Source organism: Choloepus didactylus, chromosome 1 (assembly GCF_015220235.1).
Source record: "Choloepus didactylus isolate mChoDid1 chromosome 1, mChoDid1.pri, whole genome shotgun sequence".
NCBI classification, from domain to species: Eukaryota; Metazoa; Chordata; class Mammalia; order Pilosa; family Megalonychidae; genus Choloepus; species Choloepus didactylus.
The window spans coordinates 225,702,079-225,717,806 of record NC_051307.1 but is presented as its reverse complement, the minus strand read 5'-3'; the positions used below and the strand labels follow the sequence as shown (position 1 = coordinate 225,717,806).

The 15,728-nt window shown below is 41.9% G+C and overlaps 1 protein-coding gene across 1 annotated transcript in view; it reads left to right on the top strand.

Moving 5' to 3' along the window:
• The window catches only part of EIF4E3 (eukaryotic translation initiation factor 4E family member 3), a 231,168-nt gene extending 220,559 nt beyond the window's left edge, over positions 1–10,609 (top strand). The window contains exons 8-9 of the transcript XR_005211160.1: positions 5,967–6,303; positions 10,489–10,609. The gene's annotated coding sequence lies outside the window, so the exon portion shown is untranslated. The remainder of the gene's footprint in view (positions 1–5,966; positions 6,304–10,488) is intronic.
• Positions 10,610–15,728: the final 5,119 nt, after the last annotated feature.

Sequence of the window (15,728 nt, the reverse complement as noted above, 5' to 3'; positions counted from 1 at the left end):
ATGCTGGCATTTTATAGGGAGGGAAGCCAGGCCCTGCCAAACTCCCTGACTTGCGTATGGTCTCAAGCAGCTGTCCTTCAACAGTTGGGACAAGATTTGCTCTGTGGACTTACCCATCATGTTGCACCAGCCCCTGGACCTTCTGCTGAAGCTACCTGGGAGGCTACTTTATTTTGTTCTCCTTCCTTGGAAAGAGTGACAACCCAAATGTCAGGGATGGCAGCTGCCTCAAAATGCCCTGGTCTCCTTCTCCCACTGAACCCCCTTCCAGTGTATCTCAGAAGCCCATATAACCCTGGAAAACAGGTTGCTTCAGTATCTTTGTACTCTCGTGTCCATATGCTCCCTGTGTTATCCATCTTGAATGAAGAATGAAGTGTTCCAATGCCTTCTCTACAGTATCCCCTCTCTATAGTACTATACCTGGTGAAGTAATAATGCTTAGTTACTGAGGAAGTTTATCATATTACGGTGCCACAACCTTGACTTTTTTTTTAAACTTCTTTAGGGTATGAATTTAGAAAATGATTTTGGGCAGGATGGGGGTATTATTTATTTTAACAAAGAATATGGCCTGTTTGCTTTTATTTCTTTAAGTCATTTGTAAGTAACCGCTCAGCCTATTAAATGGCTTTTGTTCCTGGTTGGAATATTAGGACATAGAGAACTTGCTAGAAGATAAATTTGCCACAACCGTGTTGGTACCTCAGCCCCACAGACGGACTCTTCTGATGCCTGGGTGTTAACAAGGACTGCTGGTTTTTTTGAAAGATTTTAATTTTTTCCCTCTTTATTCTTTTCTGTATTCTTTTCCTTTTTCCATAATGGAAAACTTTCTCCCTGGTTATATTTGAAGCCACTCCGTTTGAAGCCTAGGGATAATACTGTGACATCTTCTAGCAAGTTCTCTATGTCCTAATATTCCAACTAGAAACAAAAGCCATTTAATAGGCTTAGGGGTTACTTTTTCTACCTGCAAAGCAGGTAAAAATCATTGCAGAAAATAGGTTTCAAAAAAAATTGCAGTTGATATTGTGACCTAGTTGGTTTCTTCCTTCTTTTGAAAAGTTGTTTTATTTTCCCCCTCTGTTAGCTCTGAGGTGCTAGTTATGTAACTAAGTTTTCATAGAAAGTTTGGATCCCATCAATTAACAACATGCCCTCTGGTGTGTCTGCACTGGCTTCTCACAGAACGTTACCAGTGAGGAAACTGAGGCTTAGATTCGACACCCTTTGCCTTCTGCAGGATCTGCCATTGTGATTTTTTTGTTGTTAGTGATGTCATCACAAAGAATCTGATTCTTGTTCTCATCCAGTAGAGAGGCTTGATTACCAGCAACTGAGTTCAAGTCTTTGAAACAGATACATAGGGATCACCTCTCTGGTGTAAAGGCAAAATAATTTGTTTACCACCTTGAGTTGTTTACCGTGGGCTCTGAAAAAAATATGTTTTGAATTTAAAAGTGTGAACAAGTGTGCTAGCTATCAAAAAAGCTCTTCTCTCAGAGTAAACATGTTTATAGAGAAAGACTCAAAACAAAATACTTGAGATCGTGATAAGCCCAGCCAATCAAAAGAAAGTAAACATGTTTACCACAAAAGCCTTACAAAGAGCCCAGATGGCAGCAGCTCTCTGTTCACTTGACTGTCCTTCCAGCAGGGCCCAGCCTCCCCTGGGCATCAGGGGCAGGGACGCCACTTGCCCTCCAGCAGGTGGCCCGCCTCCTGCAAGCCCTGCTGACTTAACCCTGTTTGCCAGTGCGAGTGGAAGGTTTGTATTTTGTGCTACTGAACTGAGCTGGAAGGTCTTGGTGAAGTTGAGCCTGGAGTTCTCATGATTCTTAAAGAGCAGTTTGCCAAGATTGTGTGCCAGGTAGGTTCGTGAGGAATCTTCCCTGGCTCTCCCAAAGAACCCCAGATTAACATCACATGTGATGACTTTCTGTGACCCAGACATTGTAGTGTAGGCATGTAGGATACAAAGCGTGAATTCACACCCAGCCCCTGCCTCACCAGGCTCATCCTGGTGAAAGAACCAAATAGTTGAAACAGGAAGTTGGTAGAAAAGACAAAGACATATCCTGAGTGATACAGGGGCTTTTCGGGTACCTGTCACCATGGAGTGAGCCTAAGATGAAGTAAAAGAGAGGCAGTTCAGAAAGGGGAAGATGGATTGCTTGCCTGGGCAGGAGTTATGGACTTGAAGAGGTGGTGGCATGGCTCAGCACTGTCTAGGAGCAAATCTCATGGAAATGAGCCAGCAAGAGATGGCATGAAGGGGTCCAAGGTCATAGACAGTGGAGAATTTCTGCATTCAAGGTTGAGGGGTTGAGCCGTTCTAAGGGATGGTAAGATCCAAGTTTTGGCCATGACTTAAGGTGAAGAGGAGGTAGTATGGGTTAATGAGCACTTAATGAGCCTTTACTGTGTGTGGACAGATATTATCACAATTTTCAGTTACAGAGGAACTTGTAGGTAGAGCTAGGATTGGACCCAGGCAGTCTGGTTCCACAGTCCATGTTCCGAGTGACTGCACTATCTGTACTGCTTTTCAAATGGACTAGAAGCTTTTAGGGTTAAGGGCGTTAAAACGAACAGGCATGTGTTCATTCAGGAAATATTCTGTGTACTTTAACTATTCTAGGCCTTTGTGAAAGGCTGTTGGAAGGACCATCTTCATGGATATTGAGGTCAATAGAAGTGGCCTCGCTGATGGGATCTAAAACGAGATCGTGAACCAATACTGAAGTATCTGAGAAGGGTGTAGACAAGTATTTACATTCAGAAGTAAAAGCCATATGGCTTGGCTAGGCTCAGTAGATCCCTCACATGTGGTCATCGAAAGAAGGGTTTTGAAGGATCTGGGAGTCACAGTGGAGAAGAACGATGGTGTTCTCCTCAGGAGTAGGTGACTGTCAGGTGGGCTGAGAGCAGAGCAATAGCCTGGCTCTAACAGAAGGAACTGAGGGCCACCTCTTCCCTCTTTATTTGCCTGAAGTTAAGGGGTGTGGAGCCAATGGCTGCTGGAAGAGGTTCCTGGGAGAGGGGCATCTTAAGGAAAAAGCCATCTGTGGATTCATCAAGATGTTGTTAAAGGAGGGTGGTAGGTAGAGGAAGGGAGCATTGGCGTCAACATGAAAGGATGAATGGAGCATCTTCAACACAGAAAAGGTTTTCTGGAATGGCTGGAAGAGAGCAGAGTGGTTGTCCACGAGTGGTTGAAGAAGGGAAGTGGTAGCAGTGGGTGGGGATTGCAGGTAAGTCAGTCATTTCTTCGACAGGGCTCGGACTTAATAAGCTGGGCTTCTTACTGGGAAGAGAAACCAGGGGCGGGATAGACAGATGCAGCAAAAACAACTCCCAGCCATCAAAAAAAAAAATACACTAGTTGAGCTTCAGTGGCTAGAAAAGTAATTACATAGAAACCATATGCCCCATGTGTTCTAATTAATTTAATGGATTTACTTAAAAACTTGTTTTTGAGCATGGATACTAACAAGTCCTCCGGGAAGTTGAAGGAAATCTAGTAAAAGTTTAGTAAAAGCAATAGTGATCAGTTCTAGGGCCCTCATTTGAGACAAAGTAGACTGGGCTTGCTGAAAGCTGTGGCTATGGATGTCGTGACCGCCTTGGTTATATCTGAGTGGCCATTTTGACTAGAACTTAGCTCTTCAGTCAGATACTCATTGAGGGAACAGTTGAGTTATCATTGTTATTCTTAAAAACAGATGTATTATTTGTTCTTTTCTGAGCATTAATTGAGGCAAATTGGCATTTTATTTATAAGCTGACAACACACACCTTTCATATGAGGATTTTTGCAGCTGAAGTGCTTTTTGAACTGGGTTCACTATTGTCAGAAAGTTATTCACAGGGGTTGTGATGGAGCCTGCTCCACCCACTTCTGTTCCCTTTCTATTTTGGTACCATTTGCCACAAAGGAAACTTAAGTTTGCAAATTAGAGAAGGCTTGAAGCACTCACAAACGTGCTCCTTCCTATCGGGTTGTGTAACTGATTAGACAAAGTGGACCCCGCTGTTCCTTGGGGCTTGTGAGACCCAAACCTGTGCGAACCGCAGGAGGTGGCCTTGCCCACGGGCTTCCCGGCCTTATGACCAGTCGGTTTTAGCTGTATTATTCTTTTTAAAAAAAACTATGAAGATATATATGTATATGTGTGTATATGCAATTCTAGGTGGACTGGTTTTATCTCTGGGTGCTTTTTGGATAATTTATTTGGATATTTATCCTCTCTTCTGTTTTTAATTTCAGTTGCTATGTTTTTTGTTTCTAGAGCTCAGAGGGTTTCTAAAACTTGGCCAAAGTTTTAGAGAGCTTGGTGGAAATGGAATTCAGTTCTGGGTCTGTGGGACTTGTAACAACACACACACACACACACACACACACTGTATGTTATGTGTGTATACATATATATGTATACACACATTTGTATTTATATGTATGTATATTATGTGTTCCTATAAAAAAATTTCAAAATTTAGCATTCTGGTGTCAAGGTAGATCCAGTGGGCAGCACATTGAATTTGACTTTTTTGTCAGTCAGGGTCCCTACAGGAAATCTGTGGCTTTTACTCCTCCTGGGCCTGCAGGGACAAGGGGGAGGGGGACAGGTTCCTGGAACCTAGAGAGAGTGGTTTTATGGAGAGTGGTTCTTGGAGGAGCTGTGGCTTTTCATGGAGGGTGGGAATCAAACTGCAGTGCCCTGGTGGGGAAGTGCCCGGGGAGAGTAAATACCCCATCATCTCTGTCCTCCTGAAACCCCTGACTGGGTGACCCCACCTGGAAGCCACTTGGTAATGCAGCCCACACAGGGCAGCCGCCGGGGACGCAGAGCAGGGCGGAGGATGGCGGCCAGAGCGGCTGGAGAAGCAAACGGGAAAACCATTGAGTGCTTTTAGTCCTGTGAACTCCTTTGGGTGCTCCACTGTCACTGTCACCCAACAATCCATTGGAGAGGTCAAGGCGGGAAGGGCGTTCCCAGGTGCTTGGATGGCTGGGAAACCTCTAGTTTTAGAGCAGTGGTTCTCAAAGTGTGGTCCCCGAACCAACAGCACCAGCATCACTTGGGAAATTGTTAGAAGTTCTTGGTCCCCACCCTGGACCTACTGAAGCAGAAACTCTGAGAGGCATTGGAGCTGTTTGCTAAGATGGCCACTATTAGCATGCTTGGAAATGCCAGTCGTGAGCACATGGCCCACATTAATCTACTGCTTGATGTTCTCCCAACTGCAGACTACAAATCCTCCCTTTTAGAATGGAGTAATGGATTAAACTGAGGCTGTGGGGGCCCACACCAAATGCAGTTCACTCCCTGAATTTCCAAGTTCTCTTCTCAGCTGTGCAGCAAGGTTGCTCAGCAGGCCCCTGACTCTGGGAGGTTGTTTTTGAAAAGCAGATGCAAATGATGGCTGTGCTGTTGTTGTTTTCCCAGTGCCTGGCATTATTTGGTAAACAACTTGATTGCTAGGTCCTGGCCTCAGGGAACCCACAGCTGCTCTTTCCCAGTCCCTGCAGACTTTTGTACAGAGCAAGAATTGCTTTGGGAAAAATAAACAGGGGAGAACAAAACAAGAAAATATCACTGTTGTTTTGTGCAGACTCAACCTGTTTTTCTGGAGCTGTTTTATAACAGTAGGCTCTGGGCCTTTGGTGCCTTTACTTTAAAAAACAGAGGGTGGAGGGCATGCCATCCCAGTCTTCTTCTGCCATGGCCAGACTGGGGAGCTTGGGTAGTAGCCATGGAGAGAATATATGCATTTTTAAATATGTAAATTGAAAAGGGAGAAAGCTTCATCCTTTCTAATGACCCCCAAGACGCTAATCTGGGTTTTCAAGTCTCTAGGAAAACAGATTGAATATGGCACAATTAATGTTTCAGCACTTCTAGGCTTTTCTCTAAAATATTTTAATGGGCTTTTAATTTATTGCAGTTTTTGATTAGCAGGATTGAGGCCTGGAAGCCGCTGACCTCCTGGGCCTGGGTGCCCTCTGGGGCTCTGGTGAAGAGGAAAAGGACAAAGGCCTGCTGGTGTTTTCAGCTATAACCTCCCAGTGCTCAGAGTTCCTTGCTATAAAGTGATCAGATAGCTCTGCAGCAGCCTTCAGAGTGGAGGCAAGGACCGTTCTGCAGCAGAATTTCCGGGGTACCTGGTAGAAATGCAGATTCCTGGGGCCTGACTGGGAATCTCTGGAGTCCACCTTTCAGGCTAGTGCTTCAGTTGTACACTGATGTCTGCAAACCAGGGCCTTGGTGATCGACGATGCTGCTGTGTAACTAATAGGTGAGCTGGGAGAGAGCTAGTGATGGGGCTGCCAGGCTCCTGGATTTTTTTTTTTTTTTTTAAATTTTTGAGACCTGCATATTGTTTTGGTAATGAATTTACTTTTCATTTACTCACAAGCTCCCATTATTTTGACTCTTCTTTCCTTCTTATGATGGAGAACCTCTTCCTGAAATGATTATAATGTTTTTTGGCCTGAACTCATCTCTTATAATATTCTTTAGAGAGGTGATAAACTTCTGTTTGCCTGAAAAGATCTTTATTTTATCCTCGTTTGTGAAAGTCTTTTTTTTTGGGGGGGGGGGGTATGCAATTCTAGGTGGACTGGTTTTATCTCTGGGTGCTTTTTGGATAATTTATTTGGATATTTATCCTCTCTTCTGTTTTTAATTTCAGTTGCTATGTTTTTTGTTTCTAGAGCTCAGAGGGTTTCTAAAACTTGGCCAAAGTTTTAGAGAGCTTGGTGGAAATGGAATTCAGTTCTGGGTCTGTGGGACTTGTAACAACACACACACACACACACACACACACACACACACACACACACAATAGAAAATTTTTTTCCCTGTAAACCACAGTGGCAATTCTGCCTTTAATTTTGGATACGCCTGGTTACTTTAATGTATGAGGAAGCCGAGCAAGACAGCAGTGATTATCATACTCTTAAAGTATTGTTTGACCAACTTCTGCCTTACTGTGACAGCTGTGGGGCTACTCCAGTCCTGAATGAAAATTAAACTCCTACATGAAATCTCCCACCAGCTCACCCTCCTCACTGGCTGTTCTTTGCTGATGACTTGCCTACTCCCCACCCCTAGGCCTTCCAGTAGGCTCTCCTGACCTTTCAGAGTGCCTTCTCCACCCTTTCTTCCAGTTCCTTCAAACACCACTCAAGGTAATTCCTCTAGTGAGCAACGCCTACTGTGTGTTCCTCTTTTCACTTGTACAGCTCCTCAGGGCTTCTGGACTGTTCTGGAATCATAGAATTGGAGACTGGAGTGATCTAAGCAATCACTTGGTACAAGGGTTGCAAGGCTTTTGGTTTTTGTTTTTTAATGTAAACTATTAAAAATTAGCTTCCATCTTTGTAAAACGATGACATTTCACAAAATAGAAATACAGATTCCTATCTTCATTTGTAGAATTGAAGCTTGAAAGCTCTGGGCTTATGTTCCTATGGCAGTAATTAGCTAATGAAGTTCTGTGGCTGCCCTCATGGCGGGGAGAAGGGGGCCTTCTAGTTCCCGGGTTTCTCTCCTTTACCCCTGGCCTGCTTCACTCACTTGCACTATCTGGCTGGTCATGGTGGGCCTTTGAGGATGGGGTAGCTGCCTTAGTTTAGCCCTTCCCTGTGTGAACAAAGATGCCTAGGTTCGGAAAGTTTAGGTGTCCTGTACAAGGTCTCACAGCTGAAACTAACTTGAACAAGCTTGAGTGGGAAAGGTATCATGTTCAGTATAGGCAGTTTAAATTTTTGTGTTAGTGTATTGGCCTGAAAAATACGCTGTTCCTATGAGCAGAAGCTTTATAGAGGCAAGGTTCTGCTACTGTGTGGTGTTGGGCAGGTTCCTAACTGTGACTCAGTTCACCTTCAGATTGAGCTTATAATAATGGTATATACCAGGGCCCTTGTTGTAAGAATAAGATAAAATGAAATAACTGTTATAAATTGTTTAAAACAAAACCCAGGACATAGTGAGTTTACAGTAAATGGCAATTATATTTGTATAGAATGCTGAAGAATTAATTCTTTTAGTTGTTGATTTGTTTGTTCATTCAATAAATATATATCAAGTGAGCCAGGAGTTTTCTTGATGTTTTGGGCACAGTGATGAACAAAAACAGGGAAATACCTTTGCATCAGTTAGTGTTGGGTTCTCCAGAGAAATGGAACCAATAGGATACATGCATATTTATTTTCAGAGATTTATTTTGAGGAATTGGCCCATGTGATTGTGGGGGCTGATAAGTCAAAAATCTGTAGGAAAGACCAGCAAGCTGGAAACTCAGACGAATGTTTGGATTTTATCCCGAAGATGGTGAGCAACCTCACCCCATTTCTCTTGGCTGTGCGATGTAGACCCTGTAGCTTTGGGAGGCCTCTCTGAGACTTGGTAACACTTCTTGGGTCTGAAGGCTGGCTGGGGTTTGGAGAATGGCACTTTGTCATGTTCTTGTCTTGAAGGAGAATTTTTTCTTCTCTGGGAAACCACAGTTTTTGCTCTTAAGGCTTTCAACAGATGGGATGAGGCCCACCCACATTATTGAGGGAGCCACCTTTACTTAAAGTAAACTGGTTGTAGATGCTAACCACATCTACAAAATACCTTCACAGCAATACCTAGACTAGTATTGGATACCATAGTGCAGCCAAATTGACATATAAAATTAACCATCACCTCCCTTATCTCAATCTCTCATCCCTTATCTTCCAGTAAATAAATAAGGAAAAAAAGTTTGAATTTTGGCAAGAGCTATGGAGTCAGCCAACAGGATGATGTAACTGAGAGTAACTTTGGGGACCTAGCGTAAGAAGCTGGTCAGGATTGGTGTCTTGAAGCAGCCTTTGTCCCTAAGACTCAATGGTGGGAAGGAGCCAGTTGTGTAGGAGTAGGTTTGTGGCATTCTGTGTAGTTGGGATACAAGTGCACCGGCCTGAGGCAGGACAACTCTTGGCTTGCTAGAAGCGGAAGGAAGGCCACTGGGCCTGCACTGTAGTTGAGGATTGGGTTGGCAACTTGAGGTGACCTCAGAGGGGCAGAGTGGCCAGATTATGCAGAGCCTTCTAGGCCAAGGAAAGAAGTTTGGGTTTTATCCTGTAGACGGTGAGCAACCTCACCCTGTTTCTTTTTGCTATGCAGTATAGACCTTGTAGCTTTGTTGGAGGGACCTCTCTGAGCCTTGGTGATGCTTCCTGGTTCACTTTGGGGTTTGAAGAATGGGCTTCATCATTTGGACTCAGAGTGTTGTCCATGACCAGGGGCATCAGCATCTCCTGGGAACTTGTTGGACGTGTAGAAGCTTAAGTCCCACTGCAGACGACTGAGTCAGAATCTCTGGGGGCGGGGCTCAGGAATCTGTAGTCTAAGCAGCTCTCCAGGTAATTCTGAGGGACACGAAAGATTGAGAAGCACTGATCTAGAATGCAGTCAGGCGGATTTTTAATAGGATTTGGAAGTGTGCTCTTTGGAGAGTAATAGTGGGCCTCCAGGGGATGCCGTTAACTTTTAAGAGTTGAGTACTAGTGCCAGGGTGAGAATTCTTCTCGGGATTTGCAAAGCCTTCTGCCCACAGCACATCTTTGGTGTTGATTGCAGTTGGCTGAAGAGTGATGTGTGATAAAAATTACAAAGGGAAGCTAATAGTTCAGGTTATTTAGAATATGTATGCTTTCTGAAAAAATACAGAGAAACTTAGAGGTGGAAGGGATTGGGAGAGCATCCCTAATGCCCTGACCTTGCAGATGCAGTGGCTGGAGTCCTGGAAGTTAAATGGCCCTCCGGGAGCCACACAGCTGACGGGTGGTAAGAGCCGGGTCCAGAATTCAGGCTCCTCAACTTCGAGGCCTGCACATCACACACTGTGTTCTTTCTTGATGACAATATCTCCACGAATAGTGCTCCTTGAATGATTCATAACCATGTTTAGAATGATATATAATTATTTGGAGAGAAAAAAATAATTATGGATATCTCTTTTTCTGGTTTTAATGTTCATCATTATTATTTTAAAAATCATAGTACTGTGTGCACTTTGGGCATTTTAAATCACTATTATTTAATAATTTCATGTTTTTTCATTCTCTAGAAGAAGTTCTTTACTTAATAGGAAATGGTACATGCATACATTTGAGATTAGGGTTAAAGCAGTTTATCATTACCTGAACACTTTATAGTAGGACTTGGTGTTTTTTAATGCTAAAATATTTAAAATATTGGTACGAAGTTTACAATAAATGGCAACCTTTTTCGTATGTGTGAAGTATCTGGTAAACTTGTCTTTCAAAGCAGTATTTCCGGTTCATATTTTACAACATCACACTTGATATATTGACATACCCTTGCTTGAAGGGTGTTTTCCCCTACCTCTAGACTATATGTCTGTCTTGCTGTTTTTAAGATTAAGGAAGTGGTGGTTTTCAAAGTTACATCTTAGTTATGTGTAAAAAATATTTTGGTGTTGCAGTGTTCCAGGAGCTGTTGCTGACAATTCCAGTTTCCGAAGGAAACATTTGTGCAATGGTGATCCCTTCTCTGATCTGCTGTCAGCCATGAATGGATGGATGTGATGCCTGCTAGCCAAAAGGGTGAGTGCATCTTGAGGATTATTTTTCTGAAAAGCCACAGGACAACAAGTCTGCCAAAGGGGTCCCACACAGTACAAGAAACATAAAAATCCTGAGCCCATTGGGACAATTGCCCATTGAGGATGCGAGATTCGAGTTTGAAACAAGGGACACACTATCATTCTTTTCTGGTATACCCTTTTCAGATAACTCCTGGAGTGATCTAGGATTTATAAAAGGCATAATATTACAGGAGAACCTTTTTTGTTTGTTTGCTTGTTTTCATCCTACACAGAAAGATGGGCTATGGGCCCTATGCAAAATTGAATGAGTAATTGCTTTTTACATTACAACTTAGTGATAAAATAGATGTTAACACCATGAAATTAGGCTGTAATTACCTCATCTTGAGTGTTTGGGGAAAATTTAAGCCTGATTTGTTCATTAAGAAGATTACACCCAAACCTTCCATGTTATTAGTGCTCCTAAAAAAAGCCAAAGGGTTGGAAACTTTGGACTCTCAAAGGTTTTCTGAAAGACACCTGGGCATGTTTTTCCCATAACATAATTTACCTCATGAGATTATTCATGATTGTCTCTTTCACTTAGGTATATGTTCTGTATTGGCTAGTATCTCCTATGTTCCTCAGAAATTGATGGATCCCCTTTAAAAAGGAATTTGCTTTGCTGTTATCAGTGAGCAATAATTGGTGGAGGCCAGGTGTTTTGGTTAAAAACTCTGACATCCTACTGTGGTAGCTTTGTCAGAGAATGAGGTCAATGTTACGGGGAGCCGTTTACTTTCAGATATCATACTGGATGGCATTTAATGGACAGAAACCATTGTCATAAATTCATCTTGTTTGCCCTGGTGAAGTTGTAATGAAATAGATTTTATTTAATGGAGATAAGTGTAGTGAAGTAGAAAGAGCACAATATTGGGAATTGGAAGACCTAATAACAGTTATCTAACTTGAGGCAAGTTAGTCTTTTTATGGTTTGAGTTCCTCTATTTAAAATAAAGCCAGGTAGGTTAGAGAATTCCTTCCTGTGGGCACTAACAAAGCCCTAGAAATTATCTATTTAAATCCTCTCATTTTACAAATGGGGCAGCTGAGGCTGATAGAATCTAATTGGGAAATGGTTAATGGAGCTGTTAGAGGTCTGTGATCATCTTACTAGGTAGTCTTGGGCAAATCCTTTTGTTCCTTCATCTCTGAAGCCCTTCTGAAGATTTTTCCATTGCTGGGAAGCTATGATAGACTTCAGTAAATGATCTGTAGGTGGTGAACAGATGGCGAGAAAGTAGTATGCTAAGAAAAAGTATATCTTTGGGGATCCAGGTAGAGTTGAAAAGAAAGCCAAGCCTGGTATACATGAGAATTCATAGAAGTGGTTGGAATTCTGAAGGTATTGAAATAGCAACAAACTCAGGTTTTAGGTTACCTGTCATCTCTGTCTTCAGTATTGAGAGAGTCTGACTCAATTCCGCTATCATAAAATTGAAGTATGAAATTTAACAAAACCACATGAATGGGTTTATTGAAGACCAGGTTTATTTTATTCATTAATTTCAATTGGGTAAGGCCCATTGTCTAAAAAATCTATCTGAAGAACTATACTGAAAATGATGTCTCTTTTGAGTTGATAAAAACTACTGTTCAAGGTTCAGTTGCATACCAATTTCTTCTATATAAGGAAGTATTTTGTGTTTATCAGATTGTAATAAACTTCCCTTTGCTGTAGTTTTAGTAGGAAGTAGGTACACAAAATCTGATGAGCTGGCTCATATGTTCTGATTTTCTATCCTCCTCCTCAGTTTTCTGTAGGGCACACCTCCAAGGTTGTCTCAAAGCAGTGATTCTCTCCCTCCTTCCTCCTCCCTCCAAGTGATGCAATAACCTGGTCTTCCATGCATTATGTATCTGATAATCGCTAGTTAGCCGTTCCATTGTCAAAAATTCATTCAATATAGTGTTTCTGTTTTGGGTGATAGGAAAGTTTTGGTAATGGATGGAGGTGAGGGTCACACAATATCATGGATGCAATTAATGCCACTAATTTGTATGGTTAAAAATGATTAAAATGAGAAACCTAAGTTATATATATATGTTACCACAAATATTTAAAAAAATTGAATTTTTTAAATAAAAATAAGTTTTATTTATTTACAATTATAATAAATTCCCTCATTGAAAAGGAAAAAAAAGTTAAGACCAACTTTGTTCTGTACCAGAAAAACACACTTCAACCTGTCTTGTGCTTTCTCTTTCTTTTTCCTCCCTTCCCATTCCTCATTGTCTCTCCCCACCCCTTGCTCCCTTTCTCTCTCCTTTGTCCTCAGTAAAACCAGTTTCTTAAGTTAAAACAAAACAAAACAAAAAGCCTCCAAAACCACACTGCAGCTGGACATCTGCTTTGTGGAGCAGAGCATTTTACAAAGCACAGATTGCAAAACTGTTAATTTCGGATAAATGGGAAATAAATTAGAAAAAAATTCATCCACAGCCCTGTGGCTTTTAGAACTTTAACGTTTATTCAGCAACCAAAAGAAGCACCAGTTGGTTGTTGTAGCTGATAATCTGGAGTCTTCAGGGTTGAAATGAACCCTAACTCGGAGTGGAGGGTTCCAACGTGAGCCCCCCCGTGCTCGGCCAGGGTCTCTGTCACGGGCTTGGGCACCTGGAGCAACAGATTGCCGCTCTCAGATGCAAGGAAATGAAACCGTGAGACAAAATGTTTCCACAAATAGATCATTATGGTGCATTTTTAAGGCCCCAAAATGGGTAGTGCTCGATTTATGTTGATGATGCTAACCATACCTTCATAACAAATTAACTTAGGGGCAGGATACTGAGAAACAAGGAGCAGGCACTTCTGGTCTCTCAGTGACGGGCCCTTCAATGCCGTCGTCCACAGCTGGGAATCGGAATTGGGTCCTGTTTCCCCAGCATGAAGCTTTCTTTCATTTTGGTAGCTATATGATGCATATCACGAGACTTCAAGAGTGAAGGGTGACGAAGGCTGTTGCATATTTAATAGGCAGTTAGCCACAGTGTTATTAATAAATGTGATAATAATAGCTTGGATTTGCATAGAGTTTTCCTAAGAAGAGGTGACTGGAGATGGCGGGTACGTGGGCTTGTTTGTCAGTCTCTGCCTTGGCATTGCACTGTCCCTACTGATAAATTGTCCCTTGCTGGTGTACCTGTTGTAAGCGTGTAAGTGTCACCTGACATTGTTTTGGCTCCAGTGGTATTCCCTTATTCCCTTATTTGCCATCTGTTCCTCTTTTGCTCCCCCTCATAGTCAAACTCCAGTTTTTGACTTTCTAGGAAGAGGTGGAAGCTGGGAAAATGCACATGTCTCACTTTGGACTTGATAATGGGTTACTTTTTGACTGGAAGCTCCTTGCTGTTTTAGAAAACTCAAGAATTTGGATTTTCGTCATCATTCTGGGGTGCACGGTGATGGTACAGGATCCAAGAGGAGGTGGGGGTAGGTGGTGGGTGTCTGGGGCCAGGCTAACCTGCGGATGGCCCCCCTGCTGGGCTCCTCAGGCTGCACACCGTCAGCAGGCCAAGCCTTGTTGTGCTTCAACTTCTAGTCCCTGCATTTTGAACTTTGAAAAGTAATTTTAACAATTTAATAAACTACATAATATGTTTTATAAGCTGAAGCGAATGATCGTAAGTATTTTGGTCTCTTTCATAACACAATGAACCTAATATTGGTAAAAATACAGATCCTCACTCACTCCATAAAGAGAGGCTAGATTTAATAAGCAGTTATGAGTGCTGGCAGCTGCCTATCAGATTGTATAACTTGGGCTCTACCACGGGAAGACAGTGTCAACTTACATTTTATCTCCGAAGTCTATTTGAGGCGTTTATTGTGCCTTTCTCTCCAGTCTTTAACCTAATACAAGTAATGTAATTGGCTGAATATTTTCCACATAGCTAATTGGCTAGGGGCCAAGGTGGGAACTATTGTCTGAAATTAACATGACATTTATGTGGAGGTAATGGAATCTATTAGTAATGTAGTAATTTAGGATGGTGAGAGAGTGTCCATCCCTGTCTGCCTGCAGGCAGCAGGAGGAAGTCTGACGATGATGAAGGAAACATCCCACCCCACCCCCCAATACCTCACAACAGTGGCCAGCCAATCCCTGTCAGTTTTACTTTTGAATTCTTCAGACAAAACTGTAAAAATCCACCAACGACTTATTGTGAGTTTGAGTTCCAGTCAGAAGATTGCATTTAATTCAGAAGCTATAACATTGTTTTAATGATGACAGTTTATGTGAGATAAATTTATATGGTATTCATAGATATAAATTCATTGGATAATGTTAAGCGTGTTACTTCATATTTATTAACTGTGAAATTTATTTCTTCTCTAGTTATGTCCCCAAGGAGGTGGAGTCAGAGGGAAAAACATATCTTCAAAGAAAGAACCCTTTCTGTCCTTTCAGATACTTGCTCGAAAGCAGCCTTTTCTCACTTTTATTTAAAAAGTCTGTTAAATCTCTACATTAACCGAATTTATGATTCTTTGTGTGTGCTATTTATAAAATTGAATATAGGTTTTATGATTAGGAAATTAGTCTGGGAATGAGAATATGATCCAACTTTGTAATAAAGGTAATCTGCATTTATATTGCAGATATTTTCCATTCCTCTCTAAGCCCCTTATGGGATTATACACACATTTTTCTGGACATACAAATTCACAAGAGAGTAAACTTTTAATGTGTTGGGCAGGCTTTTGTTCACATGACACCTACACAAAGCATCAAACCTTTTGCCTAAGTCAAGGGTGGCAAACGTTCGTGACACACTTTCAATTTTACGCTCCCTGTCCCATTCCCATGCTCCTGTTCACATTCTCTTAATTGTTCACATTCTCTCGCCTTCTGAAGGTGGACCTCATTCCCAATGTGATGCTCCAGGATGTCACTGCTCCTGGTTGTAGGCAAGCTCACAAATTTCACCATTTACATAAGTGGAGGCAAAATAATTTATAAAGCAAATGGCTTTTGACCAGTTTTTGTAGTTTGCTTTTGTGTACCCAGTATTTATCCTAATATCTGGCACACAGTGATTAATCAGTACGTTTGTTATATGAATGCAAGAAT